The sequence below is a fragment of the Dreissena polymorpha genome, chromosome 15 (genome assembly GCF_020536995.1).
Source record: "Dreissena polymorpha isolate Duluth1 chromosome 15, UMN_Dpol_1.0, whole genome shotgun sequence".
In the NCBI taxonomy this organism is placed as follows: domain Eukaryota; kingdom Metazoa; phylum Mollusca; class Bivalvia; order Myida; family Dreissenidae; genus Dreissena; species Dreissena polymorpha.
In genome coordinates, this window is record NC_068369.1 from 48,430,286 (window position 1) to 48,451,175 (window position 20,890).

Consider the following 20,890-nt stretch of genomic DNA (forward strand, 5'->3'; position numbering starts at 1 on the left):
TGTCATCATCATATATAAGCAATGTTTTGCTTTATGTATCGTCGGAACGCATGAAATAACACGGAAATGTGCTTATATCAGTGTAATATCGCATAATGTCATTATCATTTTATTTTTGATAATATAAAACAGATAGTTTTGTAAAAGAATGATATTGTACGGAGAATATATAAGAGTATATTTTGTACAAGTTGACTACATAATTACATTTTATATTGAATGAATCCCATTTTTTAAAATTACAGTGTGTTACATTTGCATAAGAAAACATAATGATTTGATGTTATATGTTCCAAAATCAATTACTTATAGTTGTCAAATACTTATACACAGGCTGCACATTGCAATAAATATAAGTTAAACTTTACTAAATTCTTCAGTTACACTACCCGACCCGTGATTTTTGCCGCCATTCTCACATCACCGCAATCGATGCAACGTGACAAATCGCGGTGATTCCGAGCGACAAGAAAATTTGGGTGATGTCTGGGCGACTCCGTGGTGACCGTCGCGCGATGTATCTCGCTGTTACTCAATCAGCGCGAATCACCGCGAACCGCCGTGGTTCACCTTTTTAAGCGATTTACATTGAGGGTTACACTACATTGCATTAACATATATGTATACATTTACATTGTACATTGCAATAATAAAGCTTTTGTTGTTGTTGTATACAATGGGCATATTAGCTAAAATACTCCCGTTCCGACATGAACTTGATGAAGTAATGTCGGAAGCTTTAACGACTCCAAATTAATATATAACAGCGCAGAATGATCATGCAATAATTATTGAACATAACATGTAAACTTTATTTAACTAATTGCATTAGCAGAATGTTTATTAAAACTTACAATCAATTATATCGCAGGCCCGAATTCACAACCACTGTTCAAATTCCATATTGTTGCCATATACATGTAGCGTAGCACTGTGTAAATTGAAAGTTGCATAGTGTTTCGTCATTGGTCGGTTATAAATACCTTGTTCTCTATACACGGTATTAGATTTAGACAAAACTAATAATTTGGTAATTTACGAGAAATATGTTTTCCATTTAAACTTTGATCTTACCGTGTGTGTTTATTGACGTTTTTAATTATGTAAATACTTTTTTTGCATTTCATTAAAAATTATAACGTGTAGCCCTTTTGTTAACAGTGTTTAGCAAAATATTCGCGCCTTAAGACACAGAAAAGTGTTTGAGTAACACTTTCATTTAAAGGTTAAATGAAGAGCTGCAACGATTCACCAACAGCTTGATTCGATTTCGATTTCAGACATTCCGATACCGATTTTTTCGATTCGATTGATCTTAAAACCTAGTTTTATCATATATTCACTCTTATGCCTCAAAATTAACATTTCTGTTCAAATGTAATTTCAATAAAACACATAAAAAATAATAGCAAATTAGGAATTTTAATATAAAAACTTCTCACTAGAAGATTGTGTTGATAACACAATAATATAAAAAGTAAAAAATAATCATAAGAACGTATCTGGAATCAGTGGAATGGTAGTACTATCACTATTATACTTTTACCCAAAACCGCTACAAGCATGTCTACCATTGTGCCATGACAGCATCACCTTTTACCTGTAGGACAAATCACATTCTCTAATAAACTTAACAAAATTCAAACAGAAATAGAATTACTTTTCTGGCTCGCGACTTCAGTAGTTGCACTTGTGCGACCTCTTAGTCTTGCTAAATCAACGTTATGTTTGCGTTTGACATGTTGCATTAGATTAGTGGTTGAGCCGGACTCAGCGTACGCCACATCCGTGAAGCACAGTTTGCACTTTGCTTTATCGGTAGGGCTACCATCCCGAAACCCAAAATACTGCCACACTTTTGATTTTAGCTTCTTAGGCGCATCTGATAATTTCAATTTGTCGGCAACAACTTGTTCAGCCATTTTGACGCATTTCCAAAAGTAGACCGTAACGCGCTTATTGATTGGATGACTAAAGTAATTAGCAACCAATCTTGCGCGTCGTAATTACAGGTAAAGATAAAACCTTCACCTTCCCGTATCAATAGTCGGAATACAGCGTGCTTAACGTATCTATGTATATATGTATATATATATATATATATATATATATATATATATATATATATATATATATATATATATATATATATATATATATATATATATATTATATGTATATATGTTAAAGAATCAAATCGAATTTGGTAGGTTTGGTATCATAATCGAATCGCAGCATTTCGAATCGATTTTCGATGAATCGGATCGAATCGTTGCAGCTCTAGTTAAATGTAATCGGTAGATTACGTCTAATTATTTGGACTAAATTATGCTATACTTTCTGTTTCAGGCTTTAATGCGGATAACTCGTGTTACTCACGTTACTATCTGAGCGTTATACATACATTCACAATGCTTGATAAGCCGGAAATCGGAAATACATTACTGTTCTATTTTAAAGTACATGTTATTATGACATCGTGTTATATAATATGTTGTTATTACATCATTGCCTATATATTAAAGCAATTAAACATAGTATTTGTTTTGCTGAAAAAAACACGAGTATATTAACGTAGAACTTAGTGTTCGCAGAGTTCAATAAATTTGATGATGATGTATAATGTACATGTATTTCTCTGGGTTTTCACGCCCAAAACAAAAACAAGAGGGCCATGATGGCCTTGTATCGCTCCACTGCTGAAAAAAGGCTGAAACAAATATTATCTGCATGTGCAAATACTTAAATAATTATAGGCCCTATTTAAGCACATGTACACTATTGTGACCCCCTGGGCTTGGTCAAATATAACCCCAGGGGCATAATTTGAGCAAACTTTGTAGAGAGCTACTATATCTCACACCATGTACATTCAAAATATGCAAGCCCTAGGTCCTAGAGTTAAGGACAAGAATATTTTTTAAGTTTTCACAAATAAGCAAGATAAAAGCGTATATAATGTTCAATTTTGTGACCCGCAGATCAGGGTCAAATTTGACCCAAAGGGCATAATTTGAACAAAATTGGTAGAGGACTATAAGATGTTACTGCATACCAAATTGGGTAGCCATTGTCTGAATGTTTTTTGACAAGAAGATTTGTAAAGATTTCACAAAATAGGCGCTTTATAAGCGTTTATTCAATTTTGTGACCCCCAGGGCAGGGTCAAAGAGGCATTATTTGAACAAATATAGTAGAGGTTTCTAAGATGTCACTACATACCAAATTTGGTAGCCCTAGGCCCAATGGTTATGGACAAGAAAATTTTAAAGTTTTCACAAAATAGGCCCCATATAAGGGTATGTTCAGTTTTGTGACCCCCGGGCAGAGTCCTTATTTGAACAAACTTGGTTGAGAACTATTAGATGTCACTACATACCAAATTTGGTAGTCCAATGCCTTATGGTTAGGACAGAAAGATCTTTAAAGTTTTTACAAAATAGACACTATACAAGCATATACTTGATTTTGTGGCCCCCAGGACAGGGTCAAATTTGAATCCCGGGGCATTATTTGAACCAAATTGTGTAGCCCTAGGCCCAATGGTTATGGACAAGAAATTCTTTAAAGTTTTCACAAAATAGGCATTATCTAAGCATATGTTCAATTTTGTGACCCCCGGGACAGGTTCAAATTTGACCCCAGGGATAAAATGTGAACAAATTTGGTAGAGGACTATAAGATGTCACTACATACCAAATTTGATAGCCCTAGGCCCAATGGTTATGGACAAAATATTTTTAAAGTTTTCACAAAACAGGCCTTATATAAGCATATGTTCAATTTTGTGATCCTCGGGGCAGGGTCAAATTTGACCCCAGGAGCATAATTGAACGAACAAAGTAGAGAACTATAAGATTTCACTACATACCAAATTTGATAGCCCTAGGCCCAATGTTTATGGACAAGAGATTTTAAAACCTTTACAAAATAGGCCTTATATGAGCGTATGTTCAACTTTGTGACCCCAAGGGCAGGGTCAAATTTGACCCCAGGGGCATAATTTGAACAAACTTGTTAGAGGACTATAAGATGTCACGACATACCAAATTTGGTAGCCCTAGACCCAATGGTTATGGACAAGTAGATTTTAAAGTTTTCACAAAATAAGCCCTTTATAAGCATGTATTCAATATTGTGACCCCCGGGGCAGTTTCAAATTTGACCCCAGGGGCATAATTTGAACAAACTAAGAAGAGAAATATTACATGTCACTACATACCTAATTTGATAGCCCTATGCCATACCATTATGGAGAAAAAGATTTTTTTAAGTTTTCCCACAATAGGCCTTATATAAGCATATGTTCAATGTTGTGACCCTCGGGGCAGGGACAAATTTGACCCCAGGGGCATAATTTGAACAAACTAAGAAGATAATTATTACATGTCACTACAGACTTAATTTGGTAGCCCTAGGCCCAATGGTTATGGACAAGAATTTGTAAAGTTTTCACAAAATAGACCCTTTAAAAGCATATGTTCAATTTTGTGACCACCGGGGCAGGATCAAATTTGACCCCAGGGGCATAAGTTGAAAAATTTTGTACAGGACTATAAGATGTCTCTACATACCAAATTTTTTAGCCCTAGGCCCAATGGTATTGGACGAAAAGATTTTGAAAGTTTTCACAAAATAGGCCTTATATAAGCATATGTACAATTTTGTGACCAACGGGCAGGGTCAAATTTGACCCCAGAGTCATAATTTGAAGAAATTTGGTAGAGGACTATAAGATGTCTCTACATACCAATTTTGATAGCCCTAGGCCCCTTGGTTATGGACGAATGATTTTGAAAGTTTAAAAAAAATAGGCCTTATATAAGCATTTGTTCAATTTTGTGACCCCCGGGGCAGGGTCAAATTCGACCCCAAGGGCACAATTTGAAGAAATTTGGTAGATGACTTTTAGATGTCTCGACATACCAAATTTGATAGCCCTAGGCCCAATGGTTATGGACGAATGATTTTGAAAGTTTTCACAAAATAGGCCTTATATAAGCATATGTTCAATTGTGTGAACCCCGCAGCAGGGTCAAATTTGACCCCAGGTGCATAATTTGAAGAAATGTGGTAGATGACTATTAGATATCTCTACATACCAAATTTGATAGACAAAGCCAAATGGTTATGGACGAGAAAATATTAAAAATTTTCACAAAATAGGCCTTATATAAGCATATGTTCAATTTTGTGACCCCCGGGGCAGGGTCAAATTTGACCCCAGGGGCATAATTTGAAGAAATTTGGAAGCGAACTATTAGACGTCTCTACATACCAAATTTGATAGCCCTAGGCCCAATGGTTATGACCGGGAGATTTTGAAAGTTTTCAGAAAATAGGCCTTATATAAGCATATGTTCAATTTTGTGACCCCCGGGGCAGGATCAAATTTGACCCCAGGGGCATAATTTGAAGAAATTTGGTCGAGTACTCTAAGATGTCTTTACATACCAAATTTGATAGCCCTAGGCCTAATGGTTATGGACGAGAAGTTTTGAAAGTTTTCACAAAATAGGCCTTATTAAGGCAAATTTTCATTTTTTTGACCCCTGGGGCAGGGTCAAATTTGACCCCAGGGGCATAATTTGAACAAATATAGTAGAGGACTATTAGATGTCTCTACATACCAAATTTGATAGCCCTAGGCCCAATGGTTACGGACGAGATTTTTTTTTTATTTTCACGAAGTAGGCCTTATATAAGCAAAATTTTATTTTTGTGTCCCCAGAGGCACGGTCAAATTTGACCCCAGGGGCATAATTTGAACACATTTGAAAGAGGTTCAGCCCAGGAAAATTACTGAGAAATTTCATCAGAATTGGACCAGTAGGTTAGGAGAAGATGTTGTTAGGAAAAGTTAACGCACGCACGCACGAACGCACGCACGACGGACATAGGACCATGACATAAGTCCCGCTGGCCTCTGGCCAGTGGAGCTCAAAACCTCAACATATGATTATTTATTGTGTATTGTCCAGCGGGTGATAGTGTTTTATCTAGTGTCTAAGTGGCACTCTTTGTACGTGTTCAAACTGTGAAAAGATGTGACAATCACAGAAACATCAGGATGGCGCTGCCAATTAAGTGCGGTAATGGATCAAAGGGCATTGACAAAAAAAAGTTTGTATATATTTTTCGGCGTTTACTCAGATGGTCTCTCACAACAAAAAAAACTATACAAGTCAAGGTATTATGTTTTACTTCTATCAGTAACGATACGGATACGGCATGTTTGATTTGAAATGACTTTAAAAGAAATATCAAATTGTTGGCAATATAACTGTTTTTAAAATACCAAAGAAATATTTAACCGAAATCAACAGAATTCAATGTTCCCTGCGCTACACAGTTTGTATAAACAAGAGGGCCATGATGGCCCTGTATCACTCCACTGTTTTTTCTTTGCGAAAAAAACGTGCAATGCGCATGGGTTGAAATGTACTCAAGCATGTGACTTTTTCTTTCTATCCCTCGTCCCACTGGGGGTTTAAAGTTGGAAGGGTGAGCATTTTTATATATGGAAAAAGTTACTACGGTGTTAACTGAACAGACTTAAAAGACCGGGGATTGTTGCACAGGTCCTTTGCTTATAACGTAGGTTCATTTATTTCTCCAAAAGATATTGTCGTTTTTTCTATTTCACATATTTTAAGATGCTGAAGATCAAATCTACGCATTTGATATAAAACAAATTCACAAGACCCATAGGAATCAAAATGCCTTAACCCTTTACCAAACGACACATTTTGGACTTTCCCAATTTGAAAGAGCATGCAGACGTCAATTAAATTAAAATGGAATATGAAGGAAATGATCAGGTAGGGTAGAAATAATTGTGATAAAAGGAGAAATTGCTCATCAACCCACACATCCCTAAGACCTACAGGCCTGATAATATTATGATAATGTAAATATTATTTCTTTTTTTATAAATGTATTTAATTAAGTAATACATTTGACTTCTAAGATCAATTCATAATTTATATTAAGAAAATTATAAAATGGTCAGAAATATATATGGATTGTTGAGCAATTGACAATCATATTCACAATTCATGAGTCACGATTCACACATGGAACAATGAATCATTAGTTATTAAAAAGCAGCATATACGATAGTTAAGAACATTGCACTTAATTAATTTCAACACCTTCTCTTGGATATAAAGTTTGAGTTTACCGTGCAGTATCATATATTGACTTTTCTTTAAATAATTATGTTCATGAAAGTTGTGTTTTTAAAGTCAATAATATATTATTTAACTGGTTTAAAGGGGCCTTTTCACAGATTTTGGCATTTTTTAACTTATTCATTAAATGCTTTATATCGATAAATGTAAACATTGGATCGTAAAAGCTCCAGTAAAAAATCAAGAATAAAATTAAAAAAGGAAAAGAACATTGCCCGGACCAGGTTTCGAACCAGTGACCCCTGGAGTCCTGCCAGAGTCCTGAAGTAAAATCGCTCTAGTCTACTGAGCTATTCCGCCGAGTACATATACGTGAAGTATTTTATACCTTATATAAGCAATCTGCGTAGTTTCACAAAATTTAACGACAAAAACAGAACTCTCCAAATTATTCAATCGTTTCGCGTTGCAACGCTTTATAATTTTTAGGTTTTAAAATCGTCAAAAGATGCATATAATGGCTATATTAGACCATGGTAAATGTTCAGTATTACTGTTTCCTCACAAATATCATAACTAAAACGAAAATTTGCGAATCTGAAACAACTTTTTTCAATTTTGTCAATTTACCAAAGCGTGAAAAGATCCCTTTAAACACTACAAAAAAAACATGAAATTAACATGTCATCCAAAATATTTTCATCCAGATATATGGTCACTTTCGACATATTTAAATAAAACCCGACTTTCTTCAGTTTGTAAGAAAACCATTCATAACAAATGTTCTTACTTCAATGCCTTTGTAAGCAGTCACCATCTGACCTAAAATGGCACTAAATGACAGGGTTTTATATCATGTTTACAAGATGTTGGTGTTGTTGGTCACAGCCAAACGGCCGCAGTAATCTCCACTGGTGAACGTCATATGTTCAGTTTTGTGACCCCCGGGGCCGGGTCAAATTTGAGCCCAGGGAATAATTTGAACAAATTAGGTAGAGGACTATTAGATATCACTACATACCAAATTGAGTAGCCCCAGGCTCTATAATTAAGAACAAGAAGATTTATAAAGTTTGCACGCAATAGGCCTTATTTAAGCATATGTTCAATTTTGTGACCCCTGGGGCAAGGTCAAATTTGTTCCCATGGGCATAATTTGAACAAACTAAGTAGAGAACTATTATATGTCACTACCTACCGAATTTGGTAGAAATAGGCCCAATGGTTATGGACAAGAAGATTTTCATAGTTTGCACAAAATGGGCCCAATATAAGCATATGTTCAATTTTGTGACCCCTGGGGAACGGTCAAATTTGATCCTAGGAGCTTAATTTGAACATACTTGGTAGAAGACTAAAGATGTCATTACATACCAAATTTGGTAGCTGTATGACATACGGTTATGGACCAGAAGATTTTTAAATTTGCACAAAATAGGCTTTATATAAGCAAATTTTTACGATTTTTTGACCCCCCATTGCAGGGTCAAATTTGACCCGAGGGAAATAATTTGAACAAACTTGGTAGAGGATTATAAGATGTCACTACATACCAAATTTGGTAGCCCAAGGCTAAATTGTTATGGACGTAAACATTTTTAAAGTTTTCACAAATAGGCATTATATAAGCAAATTTTCAATTTTTTGACCCCCGATGCAGGGTCACATTTGACCCAAGGGGCATAATTTGTACAAACTTGGTAGAGGACTATAAGATGTCACTACATACCAAATTTGGTAGCCCTTAGCCCAATGGTTATGGACAGTTAGATTTTAAAGTTTTCACAAAATAGGCCTTATATAAGCAAATGTTCAATTTTTTACCCCCGGGACAGGGGCAAATTTGACCCCAGGGGCATAATTTGAACAAAGTTGGAAGAGGACTTTAAGAAATCACTATATAGCTAATTGTTAGCCCTAGGCCCAATGGTTATGGACAAGAAGATATTTAAAGTTTGCACAAAATGGGCCTTTTCTAAGTAAATTTTCATTTTTTAACCCCCCGGGGCAGTGTCAAATTTGACCCCAGGGGTATTATTTGAATAAACTTGGTAGAGGTCTATAAGATGTCGCTACATAGCGAATTTCGTAGCCCTAGGCCCAATGGTTATGGATAAGAATATTTTTAAAGTATGCACAAAATAGGCCTTATATTAGCAATTTTTTAACCCCCCGGGGCAGTTTCAAATTTGACCCCAGGGGCATAATTTGAACAAACGTGGTAGAGGACTATAAGATGTCACTACAAAGCAAATATGGTAGCCCTAGGTCCAATGGTTATGGACTAGAAGATTTTTAAAGTTTGCACAAAATAGGCCTTATATAAGCAAATTTTCAATTTTTTAACCCCACGGAGCATTGGTCAAATTTGACTCCAGGGGCATAATTTGAACAACCTTGGTAGAGGTCTATAAGATGTCACTACATAGCAAATTTGGTAGCCCTAGGCCCAATGGTTATGGACAAGAAGATTTTTAAAGTATGCACAAAATAGGCCTTATATAAGCAAATTTTCAATTTTTTAACCCCCCGGGGCAGGGTCAAATTTGACCTCAGGGGCATAATTTGAACAAATGTGGTAGAGGACTATAAGATGTCACTACATAGCAAAGACGGTAGCCCAAGACTTATTGGTTATGGACAAGAAGATTTTTAAAATTTGCACAAAATAGGCCATATATAAGCAAATGTTCAATGTTTTGACTTCCCGGGGCAGGGTCAAATTTAACCCCAGGGGCATAATTTAAATACACTTTGTAGAGGACTATAAGAGGTCACTACATACTAAATTTGGTAGCCCTATGCCCAATGGTTATGGACAAGAAGATTTATAAAGTTTGCACAAAATAGGCCTTATATAAACAAATTTTCATTTTTTTTACCCCGGGGCAGGGTCAAATTTGCCCCAGGGGCATAATTTGAACAAATTTGAAAGAGGTTCACCACATGAACATTCCTGAGAAATTTCATCAGAATTGGACCAGTAGTTTAGGAGAAGAAGATGTTTAAAGAAAAAGGTAACGCACGGACGGACGGACGCACTGACACACACACGATAGACACAGGACCATGACATAAGCCCCGCTGGCATTTGGCCAGTGGAGCCAAAAATGAATGTGGTTTAATACTCTGAAGTAGAGCAGACGTTGATAAAGATCATGCAGACGGTTGTTTTGTTCAACTCACAAAAGGGTTATCACCTTTAGCACGAACCCCCTTTCGCGGTGTTGTGAAGCTGTGCCTGGAAACAGTTCCTTTGGTGAAGTCTGACATCTATTATTCATTTGAATGCTATGCCACATTGGAAAACATAGATTGGGAACGTCCGACGTATTGTTGTAGGACTTGATTAGGCACGCCAGACTTTAACGTTATATAGGACTTTGTTCTTCAATCTCGGGAGATATATACTGGTTTAATACATTTTAAGTTAGAAAATAACATAAATATTTACTTGCCTAACAATTGCTTTTACAACAATTCTTCATCAACTTTAAACTTTAATATTTTCCTAATACTGAAAAAAGCAATCTTCCATCAGAAATCACGCAAAATAGGGATTTGTTGTTAATCTTTGGTCTGCTTAATTAAGGATTTTCACAAAATATAATCAAGAACATGTGACACTATAAGTCACGTTTAATGAAGAGTAATGCAGGAGATTGTTTCGTTAAATTACTACATCCGTTTATCGTTGGGTACATTTAAATTATCTAGCCAAGAGAATTATATTGGCATTCGAGACATCAGTTTATCAAACACGAATATTATAACCTTGAACATTTGAATTTAATAATATATTACAAGCACTTCATGTGACTAAAATAAAACTTTTACAACCTGCCACATGTCTGATAAAAGGGAGTTTCACATAACATCACACACACACAATAAATCAATGCTATAAGTGAACACATTAATGTCTTTGAGGCATCCTGAAAACACTCAAAATATCTCCAAAATGTTTGCCTTAGACACTTGAAACATCAATAAACTGGCCTCCAGAGCCCAAACAAACATACAAGAGCATATAAATCTCGACACAAATAAACACAATATACTTGGCAATATTTACATAAACTTCTTTTAAGAAGATGATTATAAATGTTGATCTGTTTTGCTGTTTTCATAGTCAACATCAATGTAAACTCTAGTTCCCTCACGTAGAAAGATCATAAATATGGAATCATTCAGTACTTAACAGCTGATTTGGAGGAATGAGGACTGATTTAAGAGTTTGAAGTTTTTGATCTGATCCCAACGAAAATGGTTTCAAACCTGTAATTGACTTGTCCCGTATCTCATTAATAGCATTGTTTTCTATGAATGAAGAAAACACTCATTCACTCTTATAGTCTTGTTTCACATGTATATATATATATATATATATATATATATATATATATATATATATATATATATATATATATATATATATATATATATACCATATTACAATTCATATTGAAAGTTACAAACTCATCAATACAGTTGATTTATAAAGAAGCACATTAAATAACCAAACAAATTGTAATAAAACTCATACATGTGTATTGCCGTACGTCTTAAACAATAAATTTTAGATATATTATTAATTTAATTCTCTCAACCATGCATCTACTAAGTTCCAATTAAACATGTTTTATTCGCATGTTTTCAAAACTGTGCCCTTCGCTCCCATGGTGTGTACAGTCAAACCAAATGTAGGCATGCTCCTGGATGTGTCCAATCACATTAATCAGTGGACATTTCTGTTGTAAAATGATCGTTGGTAAAAAAAAAATTTAGTATTTATGTCGTTGTTAATGCATAAAATGGTCTTTTGACAAAAGACATACTTCATACTGCCTGAGCGATACATTGTTAAATGAATAATAAAACAATTGCTTGCAGGATGCAAACACAAAATTAAAATAAATGTGTCAATAATTGGTGATACACATTTTCAATTTAGACAATTAAAATATCTCCAAATGGCCAGACAAAACACATCTTATATCATGTGATTGTTCTAGTTCAAAATATAATTATAATCGAGTCGGTCTTGTTATTACTGGGGATCTTAATTTTGTTGAAATGCAAAACCTAAGAAATTTACTGCGACCAGGCCCTAAGTATAGACATGCTATTCCAATCGATTTTCAAAGAAAGATAACAATAAAAAATAGAAGAAAAATTGCGAGGGGGGATTATGAGGTGGGGCGTGGGGGATTGTTTGGGTAGAGTCCGTTTTGGTATATCAGGTAAGTGTTGGTTTGTCATAGTGTCAATAAAATCTGATAATAAATAAAAAAAAGTAATGGCAAAATTAGCAAAATTTTATAATTTGATCTTACTAGTCAATGTCATTCAAAGGTGTAGGTCAAATTTCACTTGCCAGGTACAGTACACAATGATATTAAGAAATAATTAAAAGTTAAAAGCAATAGCCATGATACTTCATAAATACAGTGTATCTAGACAAAGCAAGAGGGCCATGATGGCCCTGTATCGCTCCACTGCTGAAAAAAGGCTACAATATATATTTTCTGCATGTGCAAATACTTAAATAAATATAGGCCCTATTTAAGCACATGTACACTTTTGTGACCCCCTGGGCTTGGTCAAATTTAACCCAAGGGGCATAATTTGAGCAAACTTTGTACAGGACTACTATATCTCACTACATGTACATACACAATATGGTAGCCCTAGGTCCTAAAGTTAAGGGCAAGAATATTTTAAAAGTTTTCACAACAAGCGTATATAATGTTCAATTTTGTGACCCGCGGGTCAGGGTCAAATTTGACCCAAAGGGCATAATTTGAACAAACTTGGTAGAGGACTATAAGATGTTACTGCATACCAAATTTGGTAGCCATAGTCTGAATGGTTTTCAACAAAAAGATTTTTAAAGATTTCACAAAATAGGCGCTTTATAAGCGTTTATTCAATTTTGTGACCCCCAGGGCAGGGTCAAAGTTGACCGCAGAGGCATTATTTGAACAAATTTGGTAGAGATTTATTAGAGGTCACTACATACCAAATTTGGTAGCCCTATGCCCAGTGGTTATGGACAAGAAGATTTTAAAAATTTTCACAAAATAGGCCCCATATTAGCGTATGTTCAGTTTTGTGACCCCCCGGGCATGGTCAAATTTGATCCCAGGGGTATTATTTGAACAAACTTGGTAAAAACTGTTAGATGTCACAACATACCAAATTTGGTAGCCCAATGCCTTTTGGTTAAGGACAAGAGATTTTTAAAGTTCACAAAATAGGCACTATATAAGCATATAATCGATTTTGTGGCCCCCAGGGCAGGGTCAAATTTGACTCCTAGGGCATAATTTGAACAAACTAAGTGGAGGACTATACAACGTCACAACAAACCAAATTGTGTAGCCCTAGACCTAATGGTTATGGACAAGAAGATTTTAAAAGTTTTCACAAAATAGGCAATATATAAGCATATGTTCAATTTTGTGACCCCCGGGGCAGGTTCAAATTTAACCCCAGGGATAAAATTTGAACAAATTTGGTAGAGGACTATAAGATGTCACTACATACCAAATTTCATAGCCCTAAGCTGGATGGTTATGGCCAGAAAGATTTTTGAAGTTTTCGCAAAATAGGCCTTATATAAGCATATGTTCCATTATTTGATCCCCTGGGGCAGGGTCAAATTTGATCCCAGGGGCATAATTTGAACAATCTTGGTAGATAACTATACGATTTCACTACATACCAAATTTGGTAGCCCTTGGCCCAATATTAATGGACAAGATGATTTCTAAAATTTTCACAAAATAGGCCTTATATAAGCATATGTTCAATTTTGTGACCCTCGGGGCAGGGTCAAATTTGACCCCAGGGGCATAATTTGAACAAACTTGGTAGAAAACTATAAGATGTCACTACATACCAAATTTGGTAGCCCTTGACCCAATGGTTATGGAAAATAAGTTTTTAAAGTTTTCACAAAATAAGCCCTTTGTAAGCATATATTCAATTTTGTGACCCCCGGGGCAGTTTCAAATTTGACCCCAGGGGCATAATTTGAACAAACTAAGAGGAGAACTATTACATGTCACTACATACCAAACTTGGTAGCCCTATGCCATACGGTTATAAACTAGAAGATTTTGGCAAGTTTTCCCACAATTGGCCTTATATAAGCATATGTTCAATTTTGTGACCCTCAGGGCAGGGTCAAATTTAACCGAAGGAGCATAATTTTAACACACTTGGTAGAGGTCTATAATACTTCATACCAAATTTGGTAGCCCTACCCCCAATGTTAATGGACAAGAAGATTGTGAAAGTTTTCAAAAAATAAGACCTTTATAAGTATATGTTCAATTTTGTGACCCCCGGGGCAGTTTAAAAATTGACCCAAGGGCATAATTTGAACAAACTAAGAAGAGAACTATGGACAAGATGATTTCTAAAAGTTTTCACAAAATAGGCCTTATATAAGCATATGTTCAATATTGTGACCCTCGGGGCAGGGTCAATCTTGACCACAGGGGCATAATTTGAAAAAAACTTGGTAGAGGTCTATAAGATGTCACTACATGCCATGTTTGGTAGCCCTAGGCTATATGGTATATGGACAAGAAGTTTTTGAAGGATTTCAAAAAATAGGCCTTATATAAGCATATGTTCAATTTTGTGACCCCCGGGGCAGGGTCAAATTTGACCCTAGGGGCATAATTTGAAAAAAATTGGTAGAGGACTATTAGATGTCTCTACATAATGAATTTGATAGCCCTAGGCCTAATGGTTATGGATAAGGAGATTTTGAAAGTTTTCACAAAATAGGCCTTATAGAAGCATATGTTCAATTTTGTGACCCATGGAGCAGGGTCAAATTTGACCCCAGCGGCATAATTTGAATAAATTTGGTAGAGGACTATTAGATGTCTCTACATACCAAATTTGATAGCCCTAGGCCCAATGGTTATGGACGAATGATTTTGAAAGTTTTCACAAAATAGGCCTTATATAAGTATATGTTCAATTTTGTGACCCCCGGGGCAGGGTCAAATTTGACCCCAGGGGTATAATTTAAAGAAAGTTGGTAGAGGATTATTAGATGTTTCTACATACAAAATTTGATAGACCTCGGCCCAATGGTTATGGACAAGAAGATTTTGTAAGTTTTCACAAAATAGGCCTTATATAAGCATATGTTCAATTTTGTGACCCCAGGGGCAGGGTCATGTTTGACCCCAGGGGCATAATTTGAAGAAATTTGGTAGAATACTATAATATGTCTCTACATAACATATTTGATAGCCCTAGGCCCAATGGTTATGGGCGAGAAGATTTTGAAAGTTTTCACAAAATAGGCCTTATATAAGCATATGTTCAATTTTGTGACCCCCGGGGCAGGGTCAAATTTGACCCCAGGGGCATAATTTGAAGAAATTCGGTAGAGGACTATTAGATGTCTCTACATACCAAATTTGATAGCCCTAGGCCCAATGATTATGGAAGAGAAGATTTTGAAAATTTTCACAAAAAAGGCCTTATATAAGCAAATTTTCATTTTTGTGACCCCCAGGGCAGGGTCAAATTTGACCCCATGGGGGATAATTTGAACAAATTTGAAAGAGGTTCACCTCAGGAACACGCCTGTGAAATTTCATCAGAATTGGACCAGTAGTTTAGGAGAAGATATTTTAAGGAAAAGTTAACGCACTCACGCACGGACGCACGCACGACGGACACAGGACCATGACATAAACCCCGCTGGCCTCTGGCCAGTGGAGCTAAAAATCAAGACTTGCCCACTCGTATACCTTGACCTTGTACATTGCCGCATAATTGTCGCGCTCTTTTGTCGGGACATATACATGATGACTATATTGGAAGCATTTGTAAACATCGTGTTAACATTAAAACATCGGAAATGTGTCTCCGATTATAAATTATTATTCTCTTTTGGGAATTTAACGGAACATTTATACTTATGGTTTATTTGTTGTGTATTGTATATTAATTTGTTACAACGCTTTAGGTGTCGAAAAAATGTTTTGATATCGAAAAAATGTTTTGATAATATTATGCATTAATAGCACAATTTCCAGGAGGAAAACGTTTTTTACATGAAGGCGTATGACGCAATAAAACGTTTTTTTGTAAGATCGTATTGCATTCAATCTAAATTTAAATAGGCTCGTTTAATGAAAGCTGTGTTCCACATAATGCACTGTACTCTTTCCACTTCTGAAAAATGGTGTAGTCATATGGTCGTGTTAATGAAATTCTCAAACATATTTACCGACATAAATGTTTAAGATTATTTTTTCGTAAGTGATGATGCAATCATATTGGATTATTTGATAATTGTGAACATTAAAAAAGCGTTATGTACATGTATGTATACAGTTATCGATACTATTCGGTTTATATGCATGAATTGGCGAATCATCGATTTCACCGATATCCACTGCGATCACGGCGAATCACCGCAAAATTGAGGGGAACCAGCGCAGAGATTATCTTGCTCTCGTGCGACGAGGAAGTGACGAATAACGTGAAATCGCGGTGATTTTCCACTAAAAAAGCAAACTGTCCGCCTTGACTCCGTGAATAAGGCAAAAATCACGGGTCGCGTAGTGTATAAACTCACGCTGTTCGGTCAGGTGATTTTTTGTCCGGACAGGCTTACTTTTCCATCAGCCTGTCCGGTTGACAGGCACTGTTTGGAACTTTTCAGGAAGCCTGCGACGGGCGTTCAATATGGCAATATTAATAGGCCCGAGCTATAATTTACACGCCCAGGCCAACGGGCGTGCGCTTATTTCGCAGACTGTTATTTAAATCCAATGCACAAATATTATAAATACAAAATACTTAATTTGTTTCAATTTTATATGTTGTAACACAGTTTATAAAAAAAAAACATTGGTTGGATTGCATTTGACAAAAAACACTATTTCATCTTTCATTTACATACTACATTTATTATCTTCACATCAAAATTGTGCTACAAAAAGTCAAAATTATAACCCCAAACATCTGTTCACAACTTATTTTAAAATATGACAAAAGCAAATGACAATACAATATCATATAAAAAATATGGCAGTGAATTGTCTTGTGGGTGTATTGTCCAAGGAAATCAAATTCTGGAGTGAATTGTCCAGGGGATGAATTGTCTTGGGGGTGAATTGTCTGACACCCTTTCCCCCACCCACCTACTTTTTAATGAAAAATTGAGAAATTTTACCCATTTCATGGCATGCAAAGTACATTCAAACGGAATGCAATTCTAGTTTTGGCTACATTACTCATTAATTCCAACCATGTGCTGTGCTTATTTACCTAGAAGTCTTTAGATTTTTCACAATTTACCTTCAAAGTTCTGTTCTGTTTCTGCAGCGTGAAATATTGACTTTCGCAAAAAACCTCCTTTTTGGAGATCCAAAATAGGTAATGTAACGACTCGCCCCCTTAACGACTCGCCCCATAACGACTCGCCCCACTCCAAAATATCCTTGCAAGGGAGCTGTCGCTAGTTTCAATGTTTTTTTTACAATATTTTGAGACATTCTTTCTTAAACCTAACACAAGAAATACCTTTTATAAATTCCTAATCGATTTTTAAAGACCATAGTTTACCCATACCCTAAAGATATGTAATTTTCCCCCCTTTCACTGATATGTGCTCGGTACGACTAAAGAGCGTATATTACTATATTCGCGAAAGGGGCGAATATCAACAGATATCGGCTGTTTTAAAATGGTTTTCTAACATTTTTGATATGGACATTCTTCTATAAATATAATTCTTCCTGATGTATTTATTCTGTTAAGATCGAGTGAACATTTAAGTGGTTTTTCGTGACATTTGTGAAATGTCTATGTAGTCTTTGTAGAGCTCTTTTTCAGCGTTCATGTTTTGTTTTTGTTAATTATTTGTATTCTAATTTCTATTTAATTGTTATAAATTTTATATAAGCTGATATGTTTTACTTTTTTAATAAGCTATGACAGATTTTGAAATGTTCATACGTTAGTATGTTAAAGTGATATTATAGGAATATTACAGTTTATAGGTGTCTATCGCAACCGTTGTTTATTGTTGGTGTTTTCACTTCATATACACTTATATTTGTTAATGCAGCATCAACATACTACAACAATATCCCGGAAAGAGAAAAATAATGCATTTGAATATCAACCGTAGTTTCGTTTTGACAACTGATGACACACAAGATTCGATTTACGAAGTGAATCTAAATCTAGTTTTAGTGCAGATTCGTTCGTACGACACAAATACACTAGTTTGTTTTACGGATCTTTTCGGCTTAGAGGACTGGGTGAGTCATGTAAAATATCGATTATAATATATACTTTTAATTGACCTTTTCGACATTATTTTAAGGGAGACAACTCTGGGTGGATTTAGTGAGGTCGGGGGGTGGGGGGGGTGGTACTCGATCATCTACTGCAGTGCGTCTGCATACAGTTCTGTATTGATGCAATTATAATTTCCCAATAATTTGCAGATATAACTTATATGGTATGATTTTGTATTTAATTTGTTATTAGCTTATTATCTTTGATTACCTGGAATTTTATTAACTCTATGTTCTTTAAAAAATAAAATAAAGATACTTCAGATGTGTGTCTACTTCATACCCTTACATTAAAAAATATCAAACACACTCAGAAAGATAATAAAATGGATGGTGGTTTAAGTTGCTACACATCCAATGTTGTCATGTAATCATTTAAATTAACATGTGATGTGTTGACATGACTATTAACACTGCTAAGAAAACATTTACTTGGAATTAATATAAGTGTCCCTGGTCAAATGTCCATTGGCTAAATATCCATATGGGTGAAACTTTCACCTGCATCACAGTCATCCTTAATTGGTTGTGTGTTGGGCTATCCCCATTAACTACCCGTTATGGCAGATTTGTTCAAATCAAGACAAGTATCAATATTTGAAGAATTGTTATTGCTTTTCCAGTCTTGACGCTTACCCCGAGGCCGGCAGCCCGGGGCTTGTGATAAATTTGGGCTATTAAAATTTCCAGATTCATATAATCGGGCAGCTTTGGCTAGTGGGTATTTTAATATGTTCTATTAATGCATAAAGATTCGGGCTAGTTGTTCAAAAATGCTAAAGTGAATGCTGATTGTATATGCTGGTTAGTCTGAGACATTCCAACAAGCAATAACTGTGACAGTCCAAATACTTGCTCATTAAAGTGTGTGTATGTGCAGGAGCTTGTGTGTGTGTTTGGTAAAAGTTCATTTAAAAAACTGATTCACTATTTAGTTTTTAATCTAATGGAAGTAAAACCTGACTGTAAAATGAATATTATCATTGTAAAAATTTTGTTGTTGGGATCAAATATTAAAAAATGTAATACCTATGATTAACACAGAAAACATGAACCGAACGCTAATTCCTGTTGATGTAGCAGAGCCAAAAGACCTGGAAGTATAGGATGATGTTCCTTATGATAGTACTAGTAGGTACTGGTTGGTTTGTCTTTTTGAAACATCTAATAGTATATTTAATTTTTATTTCATTAATAAAATGGGGTTAACTTAATTATCCTGCTCAGTGGTTGAATCTTTAGGAAATGTTAGCATAAGCATATACATTGTTTTGATACATGTATGCCGGCGACCCTCAACAGCAATTTGGGTTACAGACAGGGTAGCCTAAGGTGTAATTATTTCTAGAAGATGAACCCGAGTTGAGGCTTTAACTTACCAACCCATGAGTGAGTCAGAGATCAGCACTCTATACCGGTTTAGCTGGCCGGGGTAAGCTTGGAATTGGGGACTTACTTTTGCTTAATAATGATCTTAAATAATATTATAGTTGTCAACAATATTATTTTATGTATTTTAGGCTTTTATTATGTATTTTAGGCTTGTTAGGCTTGCAATAGAACTTATAAAAATATATAGATTATTATACAATTTACAAATCAAACATATTTAACAATAAATTAAGTAGTCCTATGTTTACTGAAATGTGCAAATACCAGATGGTTATTACCGGTATTTCTGAAAATTTAGCAAAAATGAGCTAATATAATAAAAAAAATGTATATTTTTAATAAGTGGGTGGGTTTAAATTAACTTGCACTCAAAAATTATAAAAGTCTGGGGTTGTTTGAATTTCTGAAAGGTTTCTGCACACAGTACAGAGTTATGATCTTATTATGTTTGTCAGTAGTTAATTTACGGCGCCGTAATTTACAATGGTAATGAAATATTATCGAGCAGATGGTCATTGAACGTTATAATAAAACTAAAGAATGTTTTTATTAGTTATACATCGGCAATTTATCGCTTTTATTTAATTTATAAAGTCAATATAGCGGACAGGTAAGCCGTAAGGTGTGTAGAGCGAATACTGGCAGAACCCCCCCGAACCCTTAATCTCGCGTTATCTCGGCAGTCTCGTTACGCGTGATTTAACAATGTCGAAATCGTGAATAAACAACTGGCAGAAAGATGAGTTGCAGATAATTCGTCAGTAACCACATTTAAACTAACTCTTTTGACCTGTTAATTATGTTCAGCTCAATTCAACAGTGAAACATGCCCATAATATCACTTTAATTGTTAATTTGGAATTGTAATAATAAACCATATGTCACCTAATCAGTCAAGAAAGTAACAATACCTGAAAACACCATATCCTATTTCCCACCCCTAAAATTACAATAAACAGATAATCTGTCAGTCGTTCAGAGCTGATGAGGGTACTGATAATCGAGGGGTAGATA

General features: G+C 35.3%; 1 long non-coding RNA gene across 1 annotated transcript in view; it reads right to left on the reverse strand.

The window, feature by feature from the left end:
- Positions 1–17,541, reverse strand: part of LOC127860516 (uncharacterized) — a 36,275-nt gene extending 18,734 nt beyond the window's left edge. Inside the window, exon 1 of the long non-coding RNA XR_008039827.1 lies at positions 17,478–17,541. This is a non-coding gene — a long non-coding RNA (uncharacterized LOC127860516). The remainder of the gene's footprint in view (positions 1–17,477) is intronic.
- Between the last annotated feature and the right edge of the window lie 3,349 nt (positions 17,542–20,890).